Below are 24,414 nucleotides of genomic sequence, written 5' to 3'. Positions count from 1 at the left end.
GCTTTTGCATTATGGCAACATGTTAGCTGTTGTGGTTTTCTGTTCTGTCTCCTCAGGCACTACGCTCCCCAACCCGCCCCCTGTCGCATTGTTTCAATCTGCTAGCAAGCTACTATCCCATTTAAGACTTCTCTTTTCTCACCAATGTCTTGAAGGTGCCGTCAACTTCCAAATCCACGAACATGTCTTCCGGAATTCCCTGTCTAAATCATTCCAGTCAGTTTCATACCCTGTTGCACCCCTTAGCAACGTTGCAAATTACATCTTATCTCGCAATGATACCATTCCTCCAACGTTACCTCGGAAAACGCCTAGAATCTAGCCTTCAGTGTCTAACATTTTCATCTACATGCTCCGACTCAGCCACATGACCTGAAGACACGTCAGGTTACAGGAGATTGAGGGCTGATGTGATCGAGAATTGTGAGGTGTTATTACATCCAAAAGTTGATCAGAGAGAAATGTTATATCTCTGGTGGTGGAATTAGAATGAATGGAACCACGTGCATGCTGACTACGCACGTCTAGACCACACCACTGACTTCTCCCAATCACTTTGGAGTACACATTGAGAGACTGTTCCTCCAACATCCTGTAAACAGACAAACAGACATTGCATCAAACGGAATGTTGGAAGGAGCAAAATGATTACCTTTGTGTTCCACAACAATATAATTTCCCCGGACTTCAATTACTATAATTGCACTAGTATTATATTCGGCTGAACCAGAATTTTCACCATGTTACTGTCCTATCTGACACCAAAATTCCGATTATGGTCATTGCTAAGGCACTCCATCATATCGCCCAACTCCACCCAGCCTCAGTTTATCTGTTGCTGAAACATTGATCCATGAGGTGGCTACCGCTATACCTGATCATTCCACTCGTTCCAGTTTCTCATCTTCCACCCTTCAAAAGCTTAACATCATCCAAAAATGAGTTGCGCACTTTAGGTCGCAGCAAGTCCCGTGAGTCCATCATCCCTGCGCTCGCTGCCTTATGTTAGCACTCGTTGGACATCGATTTCAACATTCTCGCTAGCTAATGTATTCAGCTAAACCAGAATATACCTTGCTGTCTTGTGTGACACCAAAAAAACACCAAGTCCCGTTAATTCATCATCCCTGCGCTCGCTGACTCATTTTAGCACTCGCCTGAGCAACACAGTGACTTAGAATACCCATCCTTGGTCAAAAATGTCAACATGATCTCGACCCTCCTTACAGCCTAACCATCGACAGCTCTACAACATTCTGAGATCCGTACATTCATCCTACTCTGGATCCTTGTGCATCCCTGAATTTGATGGGCAAGAAACTGTTGACCTCCGTGAAGCTCCCCGCACCTCAATTTCCGCTTTTAAATGGTTCTCGAAACCTGCCTCTTTGAGAATGCAATTGACGATCTGCCTTGAGATCGACTTTTATAGTTTGGTGTCAAATCCCGATTGATTACAGCGCTTCCCTGGGCGTTTAGAAAACGGGCGCTAAATAGATGTGAGTCATTACTGTTTTGAATGCCAGTGCCGTTTGTAAGGGGAAACGCGATTTTCCTTTTATCACTTTCTGCGCAACTGTCTCGAATTTGCTTCTCATTTAGGGAACTGCTATCTCCAAGTAACCGAGGAATAGTCAACAGTTGTTCCAGAGATGACTCTAAATATTCGGAAATGAATCGTCCGAAATAAAGTAACTTGATTTTTGAAATGACGCATGAAATGGGGCATTGGAAGGGAAGGTTGACAACATCGATCAGTCAGAAGGGACTTCAGTGCTCACCAGAAGCTGTAGTCTGCTAATGGGTGTTCTAGTTTTGAACTTAATTAATTGTGCTGTGTTAGAGAGTGGCTGTACTTCCACATTGTGTGGAGTCGATTGGTTGAAGTATTACCCGTTTTTTTCGAAATAGTAAAGGCAGCAGAAGGGTTAAGGAATATGAAAGTTCGACCTACTTCAGGTTTCGGTTCGAAAATATGTTAAAGTCACTAAAGAGTTTGGTGATTCCGTGTAAAATAGCCAGGGTAAAGTATTTCATAAGCGCAGATGTAGTATCCAATGAAATACCCTTATTATTGTGTAAGCCATCACGAAAAAATCTCAAAAGAAATTAAACATGGAACACGATGAGGCAATTGTTTTTAGGCAATCAATAGGTTTACAGTTTACGAAATCGGTTCGTTATTTTACCCCCTCAACAATACACAACATTTACAATCACATTGTTAAAGAAATGTTGATGAAATCACGGCATAGGTGTTATAAGGAAAAAAAACGGCAAATTGTTACAAAATTACTTCGACAGTTTTTTCCATCCACCTTGTCGTCCTTAAAAAAAAAACATTTTAATAAAGCATGCATTGACAATACATAATAACTTTTCTTATAGAAGTGATTAGTGAGAAATGTAGCATCTGTAAAATACAAAAAGCACATCATCACGGACTATCGTGAGTCTCCCATTAGCCAGAGACTATACTGGAATTGTGGGAGTGGACTTGAAGGTTTGGGGTGACGACAAAAATAATTTGCTCACACTTACAGACAGGGCAACTAAGGTCAGTCTGTCAATAGTAATATATAGTAAAGGCAAGAGGTAATTGTGATCAGGATAATGGAAAAAATGGATAGTAGGTGGAGGGGGAGCACCAGCTACATTCCTATTTGACAATGGGGGGCAGGTGGGGTAGTGGGAGAAATTCCATGAATTTTGATGAAATTAGACGTACATGTGAAAACATGCAGAATATAGTAATGAACACAGCAGCAGCAAGTTACTTTCGTTATGGGGTTTGTGGAAGAAATCATGCAGTAATTGATCAGATGTTTCCAAAATTTTAGCCGACCTACCGACTTGTAAAATGGCATCTGTCCTTGCATGGGCTATTCCTGCGAGGAATTCAGTTCAAATTGTTGGGGGCTACTGTCTTGAACTCTTATTTTTTGGATGAAATCCGAAAATGTCTTGGGAAATAGAAACTGAAGAGATAGCATGCACTTCACATGCATATATTTTGGACAGGTACAAGGAGCAGATTATGGCAGATAAGCGGCTGACTGAATATGGACAAAGTGAAAATGAAGCGCAAGAGAAGGTTATTCGTCTCAAAGGGCAGCTTCCCGAAGTTGACACTAGAGTAACTTATATGCCAGTAGGGCCCAGTGAATGGAGGGATGTTGCTATTAAAGGGAGAGCTGGAAAAGCCACCGGCAAATACATGCAATGGCTGAACGTATAAGATGAAAGAAATGAGGTAAAATCCATAGACTGGCAAAATAATCCAAAGGTGTGGGAGACAGAGAGAGACAGGTTAGAATGGGTGAGAGGAGCAGAGAATTTGAGACGACTAATGTCGCGCCGACAGTTCTCAATAAAAAGATGGAGAGAAGGTAAGAATCCAGAGGGAGGAGTCCAGGTGGAGGGAGAATATTGGAGATGGGTAAAAGGATCCGTTGAACTGGGAGAGGACTCCTGCCCAAAGAAGTGCGCCCGGAGATGAAGACGGCGGAAGAAGAGTTCAGTATCATGCCGAGCCCGAAATTCATTGAGGTGAGGGCGTAAGGGTATGAAATTAAGTCCTTTGCTGAGCACTGAACGTTCAGCATCGGAGAGGGGAAGGTCAGGGGGTATAGTGAATACACAGCTGGGTTTGGGATTGGAAGAAAGGGTGGGGACGGAGGGACAGGCAGGGGTGGAGGGTCCTAGATGGGTGTTGGTGTCGATGAGTTGTTGGAGCATGCGTTCCTTAGCACTTGAGAGAAAGAGAAAAAGTTTCTTGTTGAGGCGTCGGATGAGCCGAAGGATAAAATGAAACTGGGGGCATGCGCAGCTTTGAAAAAGGGTACGGCGGTGCTGCTGGAGGGAGAGGTCGAGTGTGTTCATATGGCGGCGCATGGCACTGAGTGTGGATTTCAGAATGTGACGGGAACAGCAGTCCAAGAAACATTTTATGTCCCGGAGATACCTGTAATCCTGGGTGGGTTCGAAAAATGAGGGGTGGAATTTCAGTTGAAATCCATGTGGGCTAAGTCGGAGACAGAGACAGTCACTGAGAAAGGAGGTATGGCTGTGAAAGCGGGCTTTAGTAAACACCTTGTCAAACACCAGGAGGGAAACGCAAAGCAAGGAAGGTGAGCAAGACAACAGAGAGATACGGAAATCTTGTCGCAGAGAGGAACAGAACTTATTCAAGGAGGTAGGCATTTCTTGAAGAGCAGTGGCAGTCAATTAAACACAGAGATAAAAACAAAAAAACTGCGGATGCTGGAAATCCAAAACAAAAACAGAATTACCTGGAAAAACTCAACAGGTCTGGCAGCATCGGCAGAGAAGAAAAGAGTTGACGTTTCGAGTCCTCATGACCCTTCGACAGAACTTGAGTTCGAGTCCAAGAAAGAGTTGAAATATAAGCTGGTTTAAGGTGTGTGTGTGGGGGGCGGAGAGATAGAGAGAGAGAGAGGTGGAGGGGGGGTGTTGTTGTAGGGACAAACAAGCAGTGATAGAAGCAGATCATCAAAAGATGTCAACGACAATAGTACAATAGATCACATAGTTGTTAAAGTTAAAGTTGGTGATATTATCTAAACGAATGTGCTAATTAAGAATGGATGGTAGGGCGCTCAAGGTATAGCTCTAGTGGGGGTTCTTTTTTAATAATGGAAATAGTTTGAAAAGGAAAATCTTTATAATGTATTGGAAAAAAAAGGAAGGGGGAAACAGAAAGGGGGTGGGGATGGGGGTGGGAGCTCACGACCTAAAGTTATTGAATTCAATATTCAGTCCGGAAGACAGTAAAGTGCCTAGTCGGAAGATGAGGTGTTGTTCCTTCAGTTTGCGTTGGGCTTCACTGGAACAATGCAGCAAGCCAAGGACAGACATGTGGGCAAGAGAGCAGGGTGGAGTGTTAAAATGGCAAACGACAGGGAGGTTTGGGTCATTCTTGCGGACAGACAGCAGGTGTTCTGCAAAGTGGTCGCCCAGTTTACGTTTGGTCTCTCCAATGTAGAGGAGACCACTTTGGGAGCAACGAATGCAGTAGACTAAGTTGGGGGAAATGCAAGTGAAATGCTGCTTCACTTGAAAGGAGTGTTTGGGTCCTTGGACGGTGAGGAGAGAGGAAGTGAAGGGGCAGGTGTTGCATCTTTTGCGTGGGCATGGGGTGGTGCCATAAGAGGGGGTTGAGGAGTAGGGGGTGATGGAGGAGTGGACCAGGGTGTCCCGGAGTGCGCGATCCCTACGGAATGCCGACAAGGGGGGTGAAGGGAAGATGTGTTTGGTGGTGGCATCATGCTGGAGTTTTCGGAAATGGCGGAGGATGATCCTTTGAAAGCAAAGGCTGGTGGGGTGATTAGTGAGGTCAAGGGGGGCCCTATCATGTTTCTGGGAGGGAGGAGAAGGTGTGAGGGCGGATTTTCGGGAGATGGGCCGGACACGGTTGAGGGCCCTGTCAACGACCGTGGGTGGAAAACCTCGGTTAAGGAAGAAGGAGGACATGTCAGAGGAACTGTTTTTGAATGTAGTTTCATCAGAAAAGATCCAACGGAGGCGAAGGAACTGAGAGAATGGGATGGAGTCCTCACAGGTAGCTGGGTATGAGGAGCTGTAGTCGAGATAGCTGTGGGAGTCGGTGGGTTTTTAATGGATATTGTTGGACAGTCTATCACCAGAGATTGAGACAGAGAGGTCAAGGAAGGGAAGGGAAGTGTCAGAGATGGACCACATGAAAATGATGGAGGGGTGGAGATTGGAAGCAAAATTAATAAATTATTCCAATTCCCAACGAGAGCATGAAGCGGCACCGAAGTAATCATCGATGTACTGGAGAAAGAGTTGTGGAAGGGGGCCGGAGTAGGACTGCAACAAGAAATGTTCCACATACCCCATAAAGAGACAGGTATAGCTGGGGCCCATGCGGGTACCCATAGCCACAGCTTTTATTTGGAGGAAGTGAGAGGAGTTGAAGGAGAAATTGTTCAGTGTGAGAACAAGTTCAGCCAGACGGAGGAGAGTAGTGGTGGGTGGGGATTGTTCGGGCCTCTGTTCGAGGAAGAAGCTAAGGGCCCTCAGATCATCCTGGTGGGGGATGGAGCTGTAGTGCGATTGGACGTCCATGGTGAAGAGGAAGAAGAAGCTCACCTTCCTTGCTTTCCATTTCCCTCCTGGTGTTTGACAAGGTGTTTACTAAAACCCGCTTTCACAGCCATATCTCCTGTCTCAGTGACTGTCTCCGTCCCCGACTTACCCCACGTGGATTTCAATTGAAATTCCACACCTCATGTTTTGAACCCACCCAGGATTAAAGGTATCTCCGGGACATAAAACGTTTCTCGGTCTGCTGTTCCCATCACATTCTGAAATCCACACTCAGTGCCATGCGCCAGCATATGAACACACTCGACCTCGCGCTCCAGCAGCACCACCGTACCCTTTTTCAAAGCTGCGCGTGTCCCCAGTTTCATTTTATCCTTCGGCTCATCCGACGCCTCAACAAGAAACTTTTTCTCTTTCTCTCAAGTGCTAAGGAACGCAAGCTCCAACAACGCATCGACACCAACACCCATCTAGGACCCTCCACCCCTGCCTGTCCCTCCGTCCCCACCCTTTCTTCCAATCCCAACCCCAGCCGTGTATTCACTCTACCCCCTAACCTTCCCCTCTCCGATGCTGAACATTCAGTGCTCAGCAAAAGACATAGTTTCATACCCTTACGCCCTCACCTCAATGAATTTCGGGCTCGGCATGATACTGAACTCTTCTTCCGCCGTCTTCGTCTCCGGGCTCATTTCTTTGGGCAGGAGTCCTCTCCCAGTTCAACGGATCCTTTTACCCATCTCCAATATTCTCCCTCCACCTGGATCCCTCCCTCTGGATTCTTACTTTCTCTCCATCTTTTCATTGAGAACTTTCGGCACGACATTAGTCATCACAATTTATGTGCTCCTCTCACCCATTCTAACCTGTCTCTCTCTGAACTTACTGCACTCCATTCTCTCAGGTCCAACCCTGACGTTGTCCTCAAACCGGCTGACAAGGGTGGTGCTGTTGTTGTCTGGCGCACTGACCTCTACCTCGCGGAGGCTGAGCGTCAACTCGCAGACACTTCCTCCTACCTCTCCCTGGACCATGACCCCATCACTGAACATCAAGCCATTGTTTCCAGGACTGTCACTGACCTCATCTCCTCTGGGGATCTCCCTCCCACAGCTTCCAACCTGATAGTCACCCAACCTCGGACGGCCCACTTCTTTCTCCTACCCAAAATCCACAAACAGTACTGCCCCGGTAGACCGATCGTGTCAGCTTGCTCCTGCCCCACAGAACTCATTTCTCGTTATCTTGACTCCCTTCTCTCTCCCCTTGTCCAGTCCCTTCCCACCTACATCCGTGATTCCTCTGACACCTTACGTCACATCAACAATTTCCAGTTCCCTGGCCCCAACCGCTTCCTCTTCACCATGGACGTCCAATCCCTCTACACCTCCATCCCCCACCAGGATGGTCTGAGGGCCCTTACCTTCTTCCTCGAACAGAGGCTCGAACAATCCCCATCCACCACTACTCTCCTCCGTCTGGCTGAACTTGTTCTCATGCTGAACAATTTCTCCTTCAACTCCTCTCACTTCCTCCAACTAAAAGCTGTGGCTATGGGTACCCGCATGGGCCCCAGCTATGCCTGTCTCTTTATGGGGTATGTGGAACATTCCTTGTTGCAGTGCTACTCCGGCCCCCTTCCACAACTCTTTCTCCAGTACATCAATGATTACTTCGGTGCAGCTTCATGCTCTCGTCGGGACTTGGAAAAATCTATTAATTTTGCTTCCAATCTCCACCCCTCCATCATTTTCACGTGGTCCATCTCTGACACTTCCCTTCCCTTCCTTGATCGCTCTGTCTCAATCTCTGGTGATAGACTGTGCACCAATATCCATTACAAACCCACCGACTCCCACAGCTATCTCGACTACAGCTCCTCACACCCTGCTTCCTGTAAGGACTCCATCCCATTCTCTCAGTTCCTTCGCCTCCGTCACATCTGTTCCGATGATGCTACATTCAAAAACAGTTCCTCTGACATGTCCTCCTTCTTCCTTAACCAAGGTTTTCCACCCACGGTCGTTGACAGGGCCCTCAACCGTGTCCGGCCCATCTCACACGCATCTGCCCTCACGCCTTCTCCTCTCTTCCAGAAACATGATAGGGTCCCGCTTGTCCTCACTTATCACCTTACCAGCCTCCTCATTCAAAGCATCATCCTCCGCCATTTCTGCCAACTCCAGCATGATGCCACCACCAAACACATCTTCCCTTCACCACCCCTTATCGGCATTCCGTAGGGATCACTCCCTCCGGGACACCCTGGTCCACTCCTCCATCACCCCCTACTCCTCAACCCCCTCTTATGGCACCACCCCATGCCCACGCAAAAGATGCAACACCTGCCCCTTCACTTCCTCTCTCCTCACCGTCCAAGGACCCAAACACTCCTTTCAAGTGAAGCAGCATTTCACTTGCATTTCCCCCAACTTAGTCTACTGCATTCGTTGCTCCCAAAGTGGTCTCCTCTACATTGGAGAGACCAAACGTAAACTGGGCGACCACTTTGCAGAACACCTGCGGTCTGTCCGCAAGAATGACCCAAACCTCCCTGTCGTTTGCCATTTTAACACTCCACCCTGCTCTCTTGCCCACATGTCTGTCCTTGGCTTGCTGCATTGTTCCAGTGAAGCCCAACGCAAACTGGAGGAACAACACCTCATCTTCCGACTAGGCACTTTACTGTCTTCCGGACTGAATACTGAATTCAACAACTTTAGGTCGTGAGCTCCCTCCCACATCCCCACCCCCTTTCTGTTTCCCCCTTCCTTTTTTTTCCAATAAATTATAAAGATTTTCCTTTTCCCACCTATTTCCATTATTAAAAAAAAACCACTAGAGCTATACCTTGAGTGCCCTACCATCCATTCTAAATTAGCACATTCCTTTAGATAATATCACCAACTTTAACTTTAACACCTATGTGTTCTATTGTACTATTGTCGTTGACATCTTTTGATGATCTGCTTCTAACACTGCTTGTTTGTCCCTACAACCACACCCCCCCTCCCCACCTCTCTCTCTCTCTATCTCTCCGCCCCCCCCCCCCCCCCCCCCCCCACCCAACACACACACCTTAAACCAGCTTATATTTCAACTCTTTCTTGGACTCGAACTCAAGTTCCGTCGAAGGGTCATGAGGACTCGAAACGTCAACTCTTTTCTTCTCCACCGATGCTGCCAGACCTGCTGAGTTTTTCCACGTAATTCTGTTTTTGTTACTAATCAGAATAAGTTGGGACTGACCATGAATCAGGAGTCTTTTTGAGAAAATATCTATCACATTCCAATAAACCCAGCCAGGCCCTCACAAAAAGACGACCCTGCAACCAAGGATGAACTCGAACAATTAAAAAGTTTGAATGGACAGTTGGACGGATTGTCCTGTCAGACCAGGTCTGATGCAATTTATGGCATATTGGAATGGAATGCTATGATGAAACATTCCGCAGTTGAGGAGGTTCTGAGGTAAAAAACAAACGTTAAATAATTAAAGTCAGTGAACTGTGCACTTAATTTTACAGCCATGGTTGATACAGAATAATTGGAGTTAGTAATGGTCGGTGACGCTTCACATGCCAATCTTTCAGATAGATAATCTTAAACGACGAGTTTTATCACATTCCTGTTGAGAAAGAATTAGAAATTTTGCCCAATGGCCTGGGAAGGGAAGAAAATAAAAATTGTAGTTAAAAGCACCTGAGCAGCAGAAATGCTCGTTCCAGGGGGAACGATTGATTTGGGATTTCACTTAAGAAAACTTCTGCAGGAAATCCAATAAAAAGGGCATTCAGGAATAAGAAGTTCTCTCATGTGGTTAACCATTCTACAAGGGCTAATGTACATTCAATGATGGCAAAAGTTTAAGGATTGACCTGGCTTTGAATTAACAAATGGTCTTGTTCAGAAAATCGGTCAATTTGCATTCGAGACTGTAAGTCTCTTTTTCTGTCACAGGTGCTTTCAGGACTGTCCAGTTTTTCCTTGCAGAATGGGATAGATTCAGAACAGATCCATCAGCTCAAAACTGGTCATCCGTGAGCAGCTCGCTGCCATCAGCGTCTTCTGCCAGTTAGACTTATTCCACCTGCTATGCAGAAGTAGGTGACTGTACTTGATTCAGCAAAGGCTGTTGTCACTGATAGGATCTGAGTTCTTGTTCTTAAACCCGGATCTCTCTGCTGGCCGCACCCTTAGCCAAGATGTTACAGTACAGCTAAAATACTGGCATTTACAACACAACCCGGAAAAGTAGCCAAACATATTATCTCTATAACCGGCTGGGGTCGTCCAGTCCAACCAATCATCACCCCATCAGTCTGTTTTAAATAATGTGCAAAGTGATACAAAGTGTCATCAACAGTGAGAAGAAGGGTGCACTATCTCACTAACAACCTATGACCAGGTTGGGTACAGCCACGATCTCTTAGCTCCCTACCTCATCGAAACCTTGCTACAAACTCGGGAAAAGAGTGGAGCCTCACTGCTGATGCAAGAGTGGCTCTGAATGACAAATTTGTATTTGAGGTCATAAAACGAAAAAGGACATTTTCTGAACATAATGGGGCAGCAATGATGTAGCGAGAATTAGAAAAATGAGAAAGAAAAGAAACAGTCAACGCGAAGCGAGATTACTTGTTAAATTCATGGGAATTAGTGTGAAAAATCAATTTAGCCTAGTGATGATACCTGAAGCTTTTTCCTAACATTGCAAAACTCCATACATTCCAGAACAGTTGCCAAATTTTGTAATGTAGCAACCATAGGATGTATACTTCAGAAAAGAGGAAGGGAGGAAACGGGTATCTGCAGTTCAGTTGAACTAACATCAGTATTGGCAAAATCTCAGAAATATTAGAAATGTGGTTGCAAGACATGAAAAAAACATAATATAATTAAACAGAATTGGCACAACTTCGTGAAAAAGAAATCGTATTTGATAAATCCGTTATACTTTTTTTTTGGCCATCAGAAGTTAGATGGGTCTGCAGGACCATTGGATGCAGCGCGTTCGGCTTTTCAAAAAAAGTGCCAGAGAGCACATTTCATAAACACAAACTAGAACACGAAATGAAGTGTCATGGGACTTGGAGAAATATATTAAATGTACTCAAGGCTGGAAAAGGACACAAAAAGGCAGTGCCCCTCTGAATAATAAAATCCTTCACAGGCTTGACAGGTGAATGGTGAGAAAACGATCCCTCAGTCTGCGGAATGTCGAATTCGTGGTAAAAGTTACAGAATAAGGAATTGGCCCTGGGCTGAGATGATGAGGAGTTTTGTTTCACTCCCAAATTTGGTTGAAATGGATAATTTAGGATTGGGATAAAAAGATGACATAGTTTGTTGCTGCTTTCTTCTCAAGTTATTCCTCTTCATGGTCATTTCTGGAGTTTATCGGATGAGGTTGTGCTGTGGTTTCGTTTTCCTAAAGCCTGAAGAGCGGCTGAATGTTCTAATAATGACACCAGCCTTTTCAGAAGCCTTGATTGAACCCACATTTTGGTCCTGATTGCAGATTTACTTGATTTGATCTTGCTTGGAGGCGACAAACCTGAATCATTCAGCTTTTCCATGCAAACACATAGCAGTTGAAATGTTCCAGAATCAGTATTTGTGAGGTACTTACAATCGTTTCCACTGAAATTGTGGAGTATTTTTCAAGGCACACAGTGGCACGTTGAGGGATGGCTCGGGGACAGAGTGAGACGATGCATGGATGCACTTAATTGATTTCCTGATGACGGAGAGAGTTAGAGTGACTGTCACATCATATCTCCGGGTGTAGTGTTAAGAAGCCCAAGGAACGTTGAAGTCAATGGGAAACGGGAGAGAACTCTACACTGGTTTAATTCACACCGAGCTCAAAGAAAGATGTTTGTGGCTCATGGAATCCAAGCACCTCAGGAACAGGTCATCACTGCAGGAGTTCTGATTGTAATGGCTTAGGGCAACAATAGTCAACTGCTTTATCAATGACATTTCATCCATATTAAGGCCAAAAGTGGGGCGTTCGCAAATGGTTGTGCGGTGTTCAGCATAATTCACAAGTGCATAAAATGCTGATGCAGTCCAGTCCCCTATGCAAAAATACGTGGGAAAAACTCAAGATGAACTGATAAGCGGCAAGTAACATTCACACCTACCACGATTCAGGCAATGAACATCTGCAACAAGAGAGAATCGAGGCATTTCCTCTTGACATTGAATTGCATTGACATCGCTCATCCCCTCACCATAAACATCCTGGGGCTTTGCATTGACAACAAACGGAATTAGACTGGCCATTTGAATACTGTGGCTACCTCAGGCATTCAGAGACTCGGAATTCTGCACTTAGTAACTCACTCCATGACTCCCCAAAGCCTGTCCACAAGGCACAAATCAAGGAGGTTAATGGAATATGCGTCACTTTCCTGGGTGAGTGCAGCTGCAGCAACACTCAAGAGGCCCAGCATAATCCCGGAGAATCAGCCCGCTTGATTGGCACCAAAGTATCCAAAACCTCCAACTTTCACTTCATCCATCAGTGAAATCCAGTGATAACACAGGGTGCCACGCCAAGCGTTATATTTTCCAAGCATTTCTGCTGTAGACGAATGCACTCAGGATGCAGGCTTTGTGGACACACACTTTGTTGTTCCCGGTGAAGTTGCTGATCTGCCATGCTCTCTTATTCTGTTTGGACGTAACAGCTGCAGCTTTTCAAAAGTGTGCGTTCTTTTCAGCATTATATAGCACATTGCTTGTGATTGCTCATCCTTGATACCCTCCAGCGTCACATTGTCAATGCAGATTGCTGGCGGTATGACAACCTACTGGACTATGAAATCTCTTGCCTCATGCTGATGTTCTAACCATACTCTTCACAAAATTCACAGAGGCGCCCATCTGTCAAGGAAGGTCATCTTCTGGCCTTCAGGATGGAATTCTAGTGCATCAGCGTGGAAAAATTTCACTGAAGCCTTTGATCTCTGATGAGCAAAGCCGAGCAGCTTTCCAGCAGTTCTGGCATGGAAATAAACGCTTACTGTGGATGATTTGTCTTCATATGATAATAGCAAACAGATTAATATGCCAGCGAGTCAGCTACCAGAACACAAATTCATTTTGACCCCACTGAAGCTCTAAAAGTGTTCTGATGAGCCTCGTCACAGCTGACCTTACCAATGATATTGTCATGAAAAGGGGACGAAGTGGCTTCGGGGGTTGGGGGAGGTGGGGGGTGGGGGTGGTGGTTGGGGGTGCTGGGCAGCCGATTTTCTTCAGAAGATTGCATGGGCTTCCTCTGCTCACGTGGTAGCATGCCTTGGTGAGATTGATGAAGGCAATATTGGGTGGTCCCTTTTGTTCACCACAATTCTCTTGCAGCTGCATTAGGCAATGACATGCAGCCTGACAGGCTGACACACAATACTTTTTTCAGCATGATCAGCATGGTGGTGCCTCGATGGTTCTTTCAATTGATGCGGTCACCCTTGTTCTTGCGCAGGTTCACAGTCTTTGCATCACACACATCCAAGGACTTTGCTGAGACCAGTTAGTTAATCTAAATGTCTCCAAGCCTGACTCCAGCAGCTCTGATACCGGTTTGTGCTCTAACAAGCGTTGACTGGCATAAGGCAGGACTTCCGCACTCACTCAGGTGGAAGTCACACCTTGCAGAGCTGCCAGCCAGTCAAATTGATCAGCAGATCTCCAGTCACTCCCGACGCAGTGATGCAGTGGTTGGAAGAGGCAGTGCCAGGAGCATCCTGAAAATAATGTCCCGGGGTGCAGAGGACACGTAAGTGACAGTGGTCCCATGGCGAGGAGGGTATGCAAATTATGGAGGGGGGTCGGGGGGGCTTGAGTCACGGGCAGACACTCGGGGTTTCAATGCATAGGCTCTGGTGGCAGAAGCGGGGGTGGAGGTGGGCAATGGGCCCAAAATCGAGGGTGTACCTAGTCAGAAGGGGCCTTCTGATGGAGTCAATTCAGCCTTGAGCTGCCATCCGCCCGTCAGCAGAAAATTGAGATTGGGCGGGAAAAGGCCCTTAAGTGAGCCTTTGCGAGTACCTGTCCATTAGGCTGTCTATTGCATCTAGCGTTTCCTTGGGTAACCTTATTCTCCTAGAGTGGGTAATGCTTCATTCATCTCTCAAGCTGCTTATTTCAGTCAGAGATGACCTCTCCTGCCATTGTTTTCAATTATATTATTTTGGTTGCTGATGGGCCTGATGCCTTTTTGATCCAATCATAAACGCTCCTTGTGATTTCTGTGTCCAGAAACATCTGGATATTCTGTCAAAGTTATAACCAGCAGTAAAGCCATCTGTTGGTCTTTACTTCGAGCAGTGTTCCAACTTTTCGCGTATGAAAATGTTTCCATTTAACAACACAGGATTTTTGGCTGCATGACAGGCTTCATCACAATGATCTTAGCATCCAATCAGTCAACGTTTTATTTTCAGCCTTTGCTTCACATATTTTGTAAATGCCTTGTTGTAAATGTTTTCTCGAATTATTTTGCATTTCAGGTGTGCACTATGCGAGTGATTGCGAAAAAAGCTTGTTCAACCGAATGGCGGAACTATGGGTTCTTCCCTGAGCAGGCTGACATTGAAATGAGGAAACCCTTTCTGTATTGATTTAAGAAGCTTCAAGGGTTGAATGCTAACCCTAGAGCACCCCATGGAGTGGTCTGTATCACAATCAGAATTGTAGGTCAGCAGGCTTTTCCCCGGGACTGCAGCACTCTCCTATGAAGAGAGGTTTGGGAAATGGGATCGGTATTCTTTAGAGTTTCGAAGAATGACTTGTGATCTCATTAAAGCCTACACAGTACTTAATGGAATGGGCAGGGCAGATGTAGGCAATATTTTCCCCTGGCCGTGAGGTCTGGAACCAGGGGGCACTGCTTTTAAATCTGAGGGGAGCCATTTAGAACTGAGATAAGGAGTTTTTATTTTACTCAGAGGGTTGTGAAGCATTAGAATTGTCTATCCTAGGGGGCTATGGAAGCTCAATCATGGAACACTTTTAAAGTAGAGATTGACAGATCCTTGAATATCAATGACCAGTCCTAAATGGCTCCACTCTGATTTTCAAATAGAATCCCCTGGTTCTAGGCTTCCAACGAGGGCAAATTAATACAAACATTTTCCCTGCCCATCCCATTAAGAATTTTGTATGTTTTAATGAGATCGTTCTTCGAAACTCTAAATAATACAGGCCCTGTTTCCCACAGCTCACCTAATAGGACAGCTGCTCTTCCTGCTCAGATGATGTTCCATCAGCAGAGATCACAATGCCTATCACCAAGGTTATAGAAGTTTGACTGATACTTGGATGGGGCCAAATGGTCAAAATCCTTTGGGGGCCTTGGAGGCGCCAATGAGTCCTGAAATAAAACCTGGAATTGCGAGCACTGAAGCTCAGAACAGACATGAAACTGTCAAGTTCCAATTAGAAACCAGCAGCAAAATATCTTCAAAATTCCTCGCTGCTCACGATCTCAACACTTTTTGGACTTTTTTCTCCCATTCTTGGACGAGGTTTTGAAAAATGTGGGCTGACGGCAAGACGAAATCATTTGGGATTTTGATGGCTTCAAGTGGTCTTTTAACGAATGGAGGGCACAGCTCCAACACCCATGCGTGAAAAACATACCCTAGTACTTTGCATATGAAGCCATATATATAACTGACGTCATACCATGGGGTTACAACAGAATAGTTGATCATTATACTGCAAAAGCTGGAATAGCATTTAATTGCTTGACAACACTGCTTCCAATAGTTCTGATATTGTTGTTTAATGCTCTGACTGCAGGACACATTTTCGCAGTAAGTAAGGCCTGGAAGAGACTGAGGTCCAGCCAGAATAATGGGGTTTAAAATGATCCAGAGATTGGAAACCGGAGAAAATCTGTCATCATGCTCTTTGCTATATCTGGCTACTTTTTACTTCTCTGGGTGTAATATACTTCTCTGATGTAATATACTTCTTATTAATCCACATTATCAACCATTATTATTCAACAGGTTTCCATGACCCAATGTATATAGCAGATCAAACCAGTCATATGCTCCTGCTTCTCAGCTGCTGCACTAACACGTGTATCTATGCAGTGAGGCAGACTAAATTTAGGGAGCAACTTACAAATGGAATCAAACATCCAGTGAAAATAATGTTTATATTAATGAGACAAAGAGAGAAACATACTGATTCCCAGGATTGGATCAGTAGGGTATATCTTGGTTTATGGTAGTTTCTTTTCATGTTTCACCTGGCCTCAACATATTTCATCTCTTTGCAAATGTTTCTATACATCATAATGGGGGATAATCAACAAATTTGTACTTTCCTGTATCATCGGCAATCAACAAGGTCAAGCAACTAATATAATTTGTATTGATAGGTTATATTATTCATTCGTAGTTAACTGGGTTACGTCACATTCCCAGACACAGAAAGAGAAACAATATAGTTCAGGCTATAATGTGTAGACAATGAAAGGAAATGATTAATAATACAAGAGAAAATGAAGATGCAAACATACAAATAAACAAAATTATCTATTTATATATCTATTGTTATGATCCTGAACAAGATTCCCAGATTGTTGGTAGAATCCCTTTAAAGGCTGCAAACTTTTAACTGAAAACGTTGCCAAACCTTGAGATGGAAAGTATTTACTCAGAGAATAAGGCCACATATTTCCAAGGTTTTTAACATACGAATTGAACTTTACTGTGCAAAGTCAGAAAAGTGAAATAATGTACAATGTTTAGCTGAAGCATTAACATTCATAATTAACAATAGCTATAGGTGAATAAAAAGCCAGCTGTGATCAAACACATTACATCGATTAATAAATGTTAGATGCAAAGGCGACGGAGCCTACAGATTTCCCAGCAATCCACCCAGTCGTCAGTATGCACAGTGAGTTACAAAATCTCGGTAAAACTCTGTCTCGCCCACAAGTGGTTCCAAATTCGGAGATCTGGTCTCTGGATTCCCAAAAGGCCTGTTCTAACTTGGGTTGTCTTATTGACTGCTCAACTCCCAGGATTTCTCTCTTGTCTGCTGAGTTCATGGCCCCCTTAATTTTCGAATCCGTAGTCCAGCCTCTACTCATTGGCAGAATGGTACTGCTTTGCCAAGAAAGCTAGCTTCACCATGCTGGCACTACCTCGAGATTTTTCCGAACTCTGGTCTCTCGGCAATTACGCAGCTGAATATCCAGGTCATCTCCTGAGACCCAGCACTTAGCATCACAGAGCCAGGGACCTTCTGCACACCTTCTCAGCTCTCGGTAACTTCTGCAACCTGACTGCCTGATGCCTGCTAGCGCTAGCAATTGTCGTGTCTGGTGCATTGCTTTCTCATTCTGAATAATTAATCACGCGGAATTTTATGAGCCCCCACTTTTGGCTGTAACAAACTATCAATTGCTCTGAAGCCTTCTTCGAAACCTGAACTCTCTGTCAACAAGACGCAATGAGCCAACTGTTTGCAGGGCTTCACTGAGCCCCCATACCAGCTCCTCAGTGCTAACAGTAGCAGTTTAGTTGCATGAAGCTTCTTCCACTGTTCCATACTCTATGTTCGCCTATAACTGCCTGGCCCTTGAACTAACCTGTGAAACCTATCAAAAAATAGATGTTTGTTCTCGCCCATGTTATTAGGCAGGATCAGATGTAACAAGTGTTGGGACATGCACATGTGCACATGCCAGTGTGTGCACGCGTGCACACACACACACACACACACAAATACACACACATTGATGAGCAGACTGGCGGGCATGCGGGCAGATGGACAGATGGACAAATGGACGGAGGGATGGATGGATAATAAAAACAGAATGTGCTGGAAAAACTCATCCTTCTGCACAGCTCCCAACAGCTGTCAAAGAGACTCGAAACGTTATCTCCCTTTTTCCCTCCAGAGATGATGTCAGACCTGCTGAGGTTTTCCGGAATTTTCTGTTTTCATTTTACTTTGCCAGGATCTGCAGTATTTTGCTTTTAGTGTAGATCGGAATATATATATTATATATATATATATATGTATATAGATAGATAGATAAACAGATAGATAAGATAGATAAATGGACGGACGGACGGACAGGGGGATAGATGGATAGATAGACATGTATATAGATAGATAGATAGAAAGATAGATAGGCAGATAGACAGATAGAAAGACCAATAGATAGCGAGACAGACAGACAGGTAGACAGACAGATGGACAGACTGAAGGACGGATGGACTGCAAGGGTGGATGAGTGAATTCATTGATGCACAGAAAGGCAGATGGACGGACGGACAGATGGTTGGACGGATGGATGGATGAATGGTACTGCACAATGACAGCGTGAAAGAGTTTGTGCCCTTAAAAGTGCCTATTCTGCTTCAGATTTGCCTGAAAATGTGTTATTTTACTCAATGCCACTATTAATAAAGTTTGAGGTTCTATATGCTTTATTAATTGCTCTCTCAACATGTCCTGCCACCTTCAGTGACCTATGAATGTGTACTTCTCCTTTGTTCCTGCACCTCCTTTAGATGGTCTCCCTTTATTTTATACTGTCTCAGAATATATTTCTTGTCAAAACGAATCACCTCTCACTCCTGTGCATTATTGATATCTGGAACATTATTCATGCCCATAACTCTACCAATGAAAGTTGGCTTGTAAACCAATTAGCTTTTTTGCCTCATACACTGTAAATTGCTGTTTTTTTCATTGTTGGTATTCTTACGAAAGGTCCCAGTGAACACAATGCCAAAGGCTGCAGCAGCATTTCATTTTCTTTTCAGCAACATTTAATATAATACTCGAATATTAATGCCACTCATGTTGATTATATCAATGAATCCAACAAAGCAATACGTGAAATTTTGTCTCAATAAATTCTGTACTGTTACAGTGGCAATTTTCCAATCTTCAAAGCTTTCTTTGTCTCCAGAAGAGCCCTCAATCTGGACTCAACAAGCAAAAGAATGGTGACCAAAAGGCAACATGGAAAAAACGATTTTGTTTAACAGAGATTTCACCATATTTTGCAATTTTACTTTGCCAATTCAAAGTCAAAATAGCTTACACATTTCACAGTGGCTAGGAGAACGTTAGGGCTTTATTCCAGTGTTACTTGGCAGAAATCATTGGTGAGCACATCGTTGCACTTCTGTGGACTGTGAGCTTACAATTATACTAAAACCAATATGACCAAGGAGTAGGTGAATGAATTAAACTGCAACTGTCCAAAAACCCGAATTGTACTGAAGGTCAAGTACCACCATTACCGTTACCCAGGTACTCCCCAGAAATGGCACTCGGGTCCAAACTAAACAGTTTTCCCAGTCTAGTAGCAGTAACAGCTGCAGAAGTTTGCCAACGTTCAAACAGAAAGCATTCATCTTATCCAAAGTGACAGTTTCACTCGCTCAGCATTCCTGAGTGCAATCCGGATAGTGACCAGTTATTGTGAATGCATTAGAAGGAAGCATCAACGATCTTGCAAAACACGAGTTCTAATTGGAAATTAACTTCTATAAACATCAGTGCAATAATGATGTTGGGTAGAATAATAAGGCCACATGCTCCTTAGAAAATAGAATACTAAAGGAATCAGAACAACAATGGTTCCTGGGAATAAACATTCGCCAATCATTATCAGGAAGAATGCAGATTAAAATGAACATAAAATAAAAACAGCAAATTCAAGGGGAATTTCAATGAAGAATCAAGTCAAAAGAATTTTTTAAATTTACATAGAATTTTTGTTTGACGACAGCATGCACACCGTTCTGGTCCGCACGTTAAAAAAAAATGTTACCTGTACACTGGATCATTTGCCAAAAAGAGACAAAGTGATTTTCAAGGATGATACCAGCACTAAGTGGTTGCAAACATAAGGATAGATTAAATAGGCTGCGGCCTTATCCTCTGGAAGAGTGAAGGCTGAGGGATGTCCCAACAGAGGACATGAAATGAATAACAGGAATTGAAAGAGAGACAAAGGCAATGTGTCCCCATTGTGAAGGTCTATTTCCCCAACAGGTCATTCACGGTTAATAACCATTAAAATCTTGACAAGGAATCGAGGAAAGAGAACTTTTATCTGGATTTTTGTGACAGCGTTTGTGATAGTATCTTTTCAGTTCACTTATTTCCTTTGTGGAAAACTTCCCATAAGATTTCCAAGTCTTAACAGTAACTTGCGTTTTAGTTCAGGACATTTAAATCATGTTTTCTCAATGACCAAGACCAACATTTAAATTAGGTAGCGGAGCTTGAAATTGATCATTTTTGAAAAACGACAAATGGCTTAAAGCAGTGTGAAATTGTGTCCAGGCGTATTTTGGGAATAAACACTGCGGATGGTTACTTCACAACATCAAAGCGTTGGGTTCACAATGTTCGTCCACCTCAGGGTGTACATTACAGAATCAAATAATGGTCACAGCCAGAGGAGGCCATCTGGCCTCGGTTGTCTGGACTGGGTCTTCAGAGAAGCACTTTCCCAAATACAACTCAGAAACCTCCCTCGGAAGTCCTGCACATTATTCCTTTCCAGACAATAATCAAATTCCCTTATGTTTCCCTCGATTGGAGTTTGCAATGTCACAATCTGAGAAAGATCTTTCTCAGTCTACTCCCTGCGTGGAAAGGTTTCTTTTGCCAACTGACTGCAATCTCTGCCCTCGTGTTTTCAATCCTGCCACTCTTCGGAGCAGCTTTTCCTTATCTACTATGCCCTCATGATTTTGTAGACTTCTACCAAATATCATATCAACCTTACCTTCTCCATGGGAAATAGCCCCAACCTCCCCAAGATGTCTACCTAACACCTCTACCTCATGGTTGGAATCATTTTGTGAATCATTTCTGCACTCGCCCTAATGCCATCACATCTTTCCTAAACTTTGGAGGTCAAGCAAGCATTCTATGAAAGTTTTATCATAAGCTCCTTGCATTTGTTCTCTTTGTCCATATAAATACAGGAAATGTTGCAGTATGTTACATCTATGCGGTTCAAAGTGTTCTGCCACCGTCAATGAATTATTCACATATACACCAGATCCCTCTACTCGTCCACCCCTTTTCGAATTGTGCCCTTTATTTTAAATTGCCTCTCTGCATTCTTCCGACCAGAGGGATTCACTTCACACCTCTAATTACGTGAAGGTAGACAAATCTCCCTGATCTCCTCCTGTTTTTGTGGGGGGATTTTGTTCTCTGAAAATCAGAAAAGACACCATGAAAAAGGGTCACAGCTGCAAGAAGACTTTGAATGATGTTCATCTTCATGACATTCCCTGGTCAGATGGCCAAAAGTATTTAATGTTCTTGACCTGGTGATCCCAAAGGCAGCGAACACTGAGACATTAGCTTTTATTCAGAGTCACTTTATAACTACAACACGGGAGCCATATTAACTTGGACCTTGGAGGTTGTAGTTTACCAGAAATGTTTGCATGGATGCGGCTGGGAAATAGCCCGTGTTGATGGTGTCATTAGGACCATTCAGCATGTAAACCTGGAATGGTTGCTCTATATATGCCTTGTTGTTTACACTGAATTACTTGGGGCTGATTCTAGCAGATATTGATCCTGATTGGCTTCGCAACCATTTTAATTTGCTGGAGTGTTAAATTCACACTGGGCCCTCGGCACCACCGGTAACCCATGCATCATCAGCTCTGGCCATGCACCCACCTCCTCTGTACCACCTCTGCCTAATAACATGTGCTCAGCATCTATACCTCCTGCTATGCTAACTACACCTCCTCCTCCCACACCTTACATCGGAATCCTGAATCCTTAGACTTGTAGATGTCAGAGAAGAGATGGCAGCCACATGTATGGGTGTTTAGCTGCGCCAATGTTGCCTCTGGTCGTTGGTGTTGTGAATGGAGCCGGGGCCCTGGGGCGAGAGTGTTGAGCAAAGATAGAAGGAATGGGGGAGGGGGGCGGAGCACAGATAGGACTGGGAAGTGCTCATTGAGGAGCCACCGGTTGCAAAGGGTGGTGAGGCGGCTTTGCCATGCAGGTTGAGCTGGGAGTGCACGGAAGGTGCTGGAATTATAAGCTGAACAAGTGAAACCCTGAAAGCCCACACTTCCCAAATTCACTAAATTATTACTGCAAACAATCAGGCCACTCCACCCCTCGTGCCTGAGTTTGCTCTCAGGATGTATCTGGAAAACACTTCTGAATACTTTAGATCATTTTGCAGTCATTGAACTGAAGACAGACCTGAAGGAGCAAAACTCTAGCTTGGGACCTTTCAGGATGAGCAAACTTCGCTGGAATTACACCACTCAATGTACCTTCCAAGTACCCCTTAGATTGAACCTTTTTTTTGATCTGAGAGCAATTTCTCACTGCACATGACCGAAAGGGTAAGGCGGTAACTTAAAATGCAGTCAGCAAGATCGCCTTAACTTTGTCCCTGACCTTAAATCGAACACAGTGGGCTCAATTATTAGCTTTGGGACCAGAAGCGTTTCCCGCTTTGCGGAGCATATTACAGGGCGCGTTGATGTAGGGCGGCGTTTATGACGTGAACACACCTGCTTCTTTCAATATACTTGCGGGCGGGTCAAGAAGTCGGGAACCCGGCTGCATTACATAAATACCAATTGAAAAGGCAATTGCGGTAATTAACTACCCCACAAAGCAATAATACAGTCATCAGCGAGAAAATACGCCTTCAGGCGAGATTTACGACAGGTGGGGAATTGGGTTTTGTAAGGGTAAACTTGTTTGGGCGGTTTTTAAATGTGGAGCCTTGCATTTTAAATATTGTTGATGGCAGGGACTGTTCATCTGAGTGAGCAGAGGAGCCTTTTGAATATTTTTCATGAGGAAAACTCTCTTCTGAATCAGAGGGCCCACTTTATGTAATATTTTTTCTGTCCTTAACCCAGGGATGAGGAGTTAAAAGTGCTTGAGGCAGATAGGGCTTGTTGCCCCAGTTGGAGACACAACCTCCAATGAGGAAGAGAGAAGGATTAGAAGGAGGTGAGGGAGAAGGGTGCGAGGAAGAAGGGAACACAAAGACGCTCAGGATACTGCTGTTCCACAGGAAGGCGGCAGAGCAGTACTGTTAGATTACGAAGTGAAAGTGCAATGTATTAGAGTAGGACATCAGATACAATAACAGTGGCGACAAGAAAATTTCCTTTAATTAATAAGAAAAAGAGAGAAACAACCTGGTGGTTGTGGACCTCCAGAAGCCAGTGAATGCAGTGCATGTTAAGAGACTGTTAACTAAAATGGAAGACAAAATTCATGTGAACAGCAAAATTCCGAGAGCAGGAATAATGCACAAGTATTATTGATAAACATATTAAGAAGTTCAGACAGTTCCTGTAGAGAGAGGAACAGAGTTAATGAAGAGGAGCCATATCAGACTAAAACGTTAGTTCTTTTTCTCCCTCCACAGAAGCCGCCAGGCCTGCTAAGTTTTTTTTTTGCAGCACGTTCTATTTTAATTCAGATTCCTAAAATTGTGTATGTGTTAAAACAGAATTAACATTTCAGCTCAGCAATTTTTAGCAGTACCTGAAAAGTATAGCCAAATGTCAGGAATTCCACAATAATAAGAAAAGGGAATGCAAGGAAAGAGGGCTGTGGAGGCTAGGTCAGTGAGTATGCTCAAGACTGAGACCACTAGATTTCTAGATCTTAAGAACATCGAGGGATATGACGATAGTGCAGTAAGATGACGTTGAATTAGAAGATCAGCCAATATCTCTTTGAATGGCATAGCGGGGTTGAAGGGCTGCACAGCCTCCTGCTGCTTCTATTTCTTATGTTCTTAGGTTAAGATAGCCTGTTTACAATACAGTCAATAATGATGGAAGCAAACGAGGGATCTCCCAGCAGATAGGGTAATTTCAGTGGTAGGGAGAGATCACGGGTAGTTTTCCTGCAGGTTTCCAAGAGAGGATGGAGATTGGGAAGTGTGAGGACATTGCAGGATTTAAGATTAAGGATGCAGCAATTAAATTGAAGGCATTGGGAGATTTGGAAGAAATGTGCTTCAGTGTTTCTGTCGATAAGTGGTGAGTGGGTCTTGCTGAGGGCTTGAAAAGGGCAGCAGAGTTTTGGTGCAATTTATAATAACGGAAGTTGGGCTTTGTGGAAAGTGCTGCAGTTAGGAAACCGACTCTATGCTACAGGCCACTTAGGGCAGAAGTACCTCTTTGGAGTTGTGGCCTTCTTTTCGGCGCGGTTGAAGATTTGAAATTGTGCTGATGAGATAATTTTTGAGTGTACTCAGGAATCCAGGAGAACAGAATATGGAAAGGCGAAATCCAA

Source organism: Carcharodon carcharias, chromosome 33 (assembly GCF_017639515.1).
Source record: "Carcharodon carcharias isolate sCarCar2 chromosome 33, sCarCar2.pri, whole genome shotgun sequence".
Lineage (NCBI taxonomy): Eukaryota > Metazoa > Chordata > Chondrichthyes > Lamniformes > Lamnidae > Carcharodon > Carcharodon carcharias.
This window is presented reverse-complemented; position numbering follows the sequence as displayed.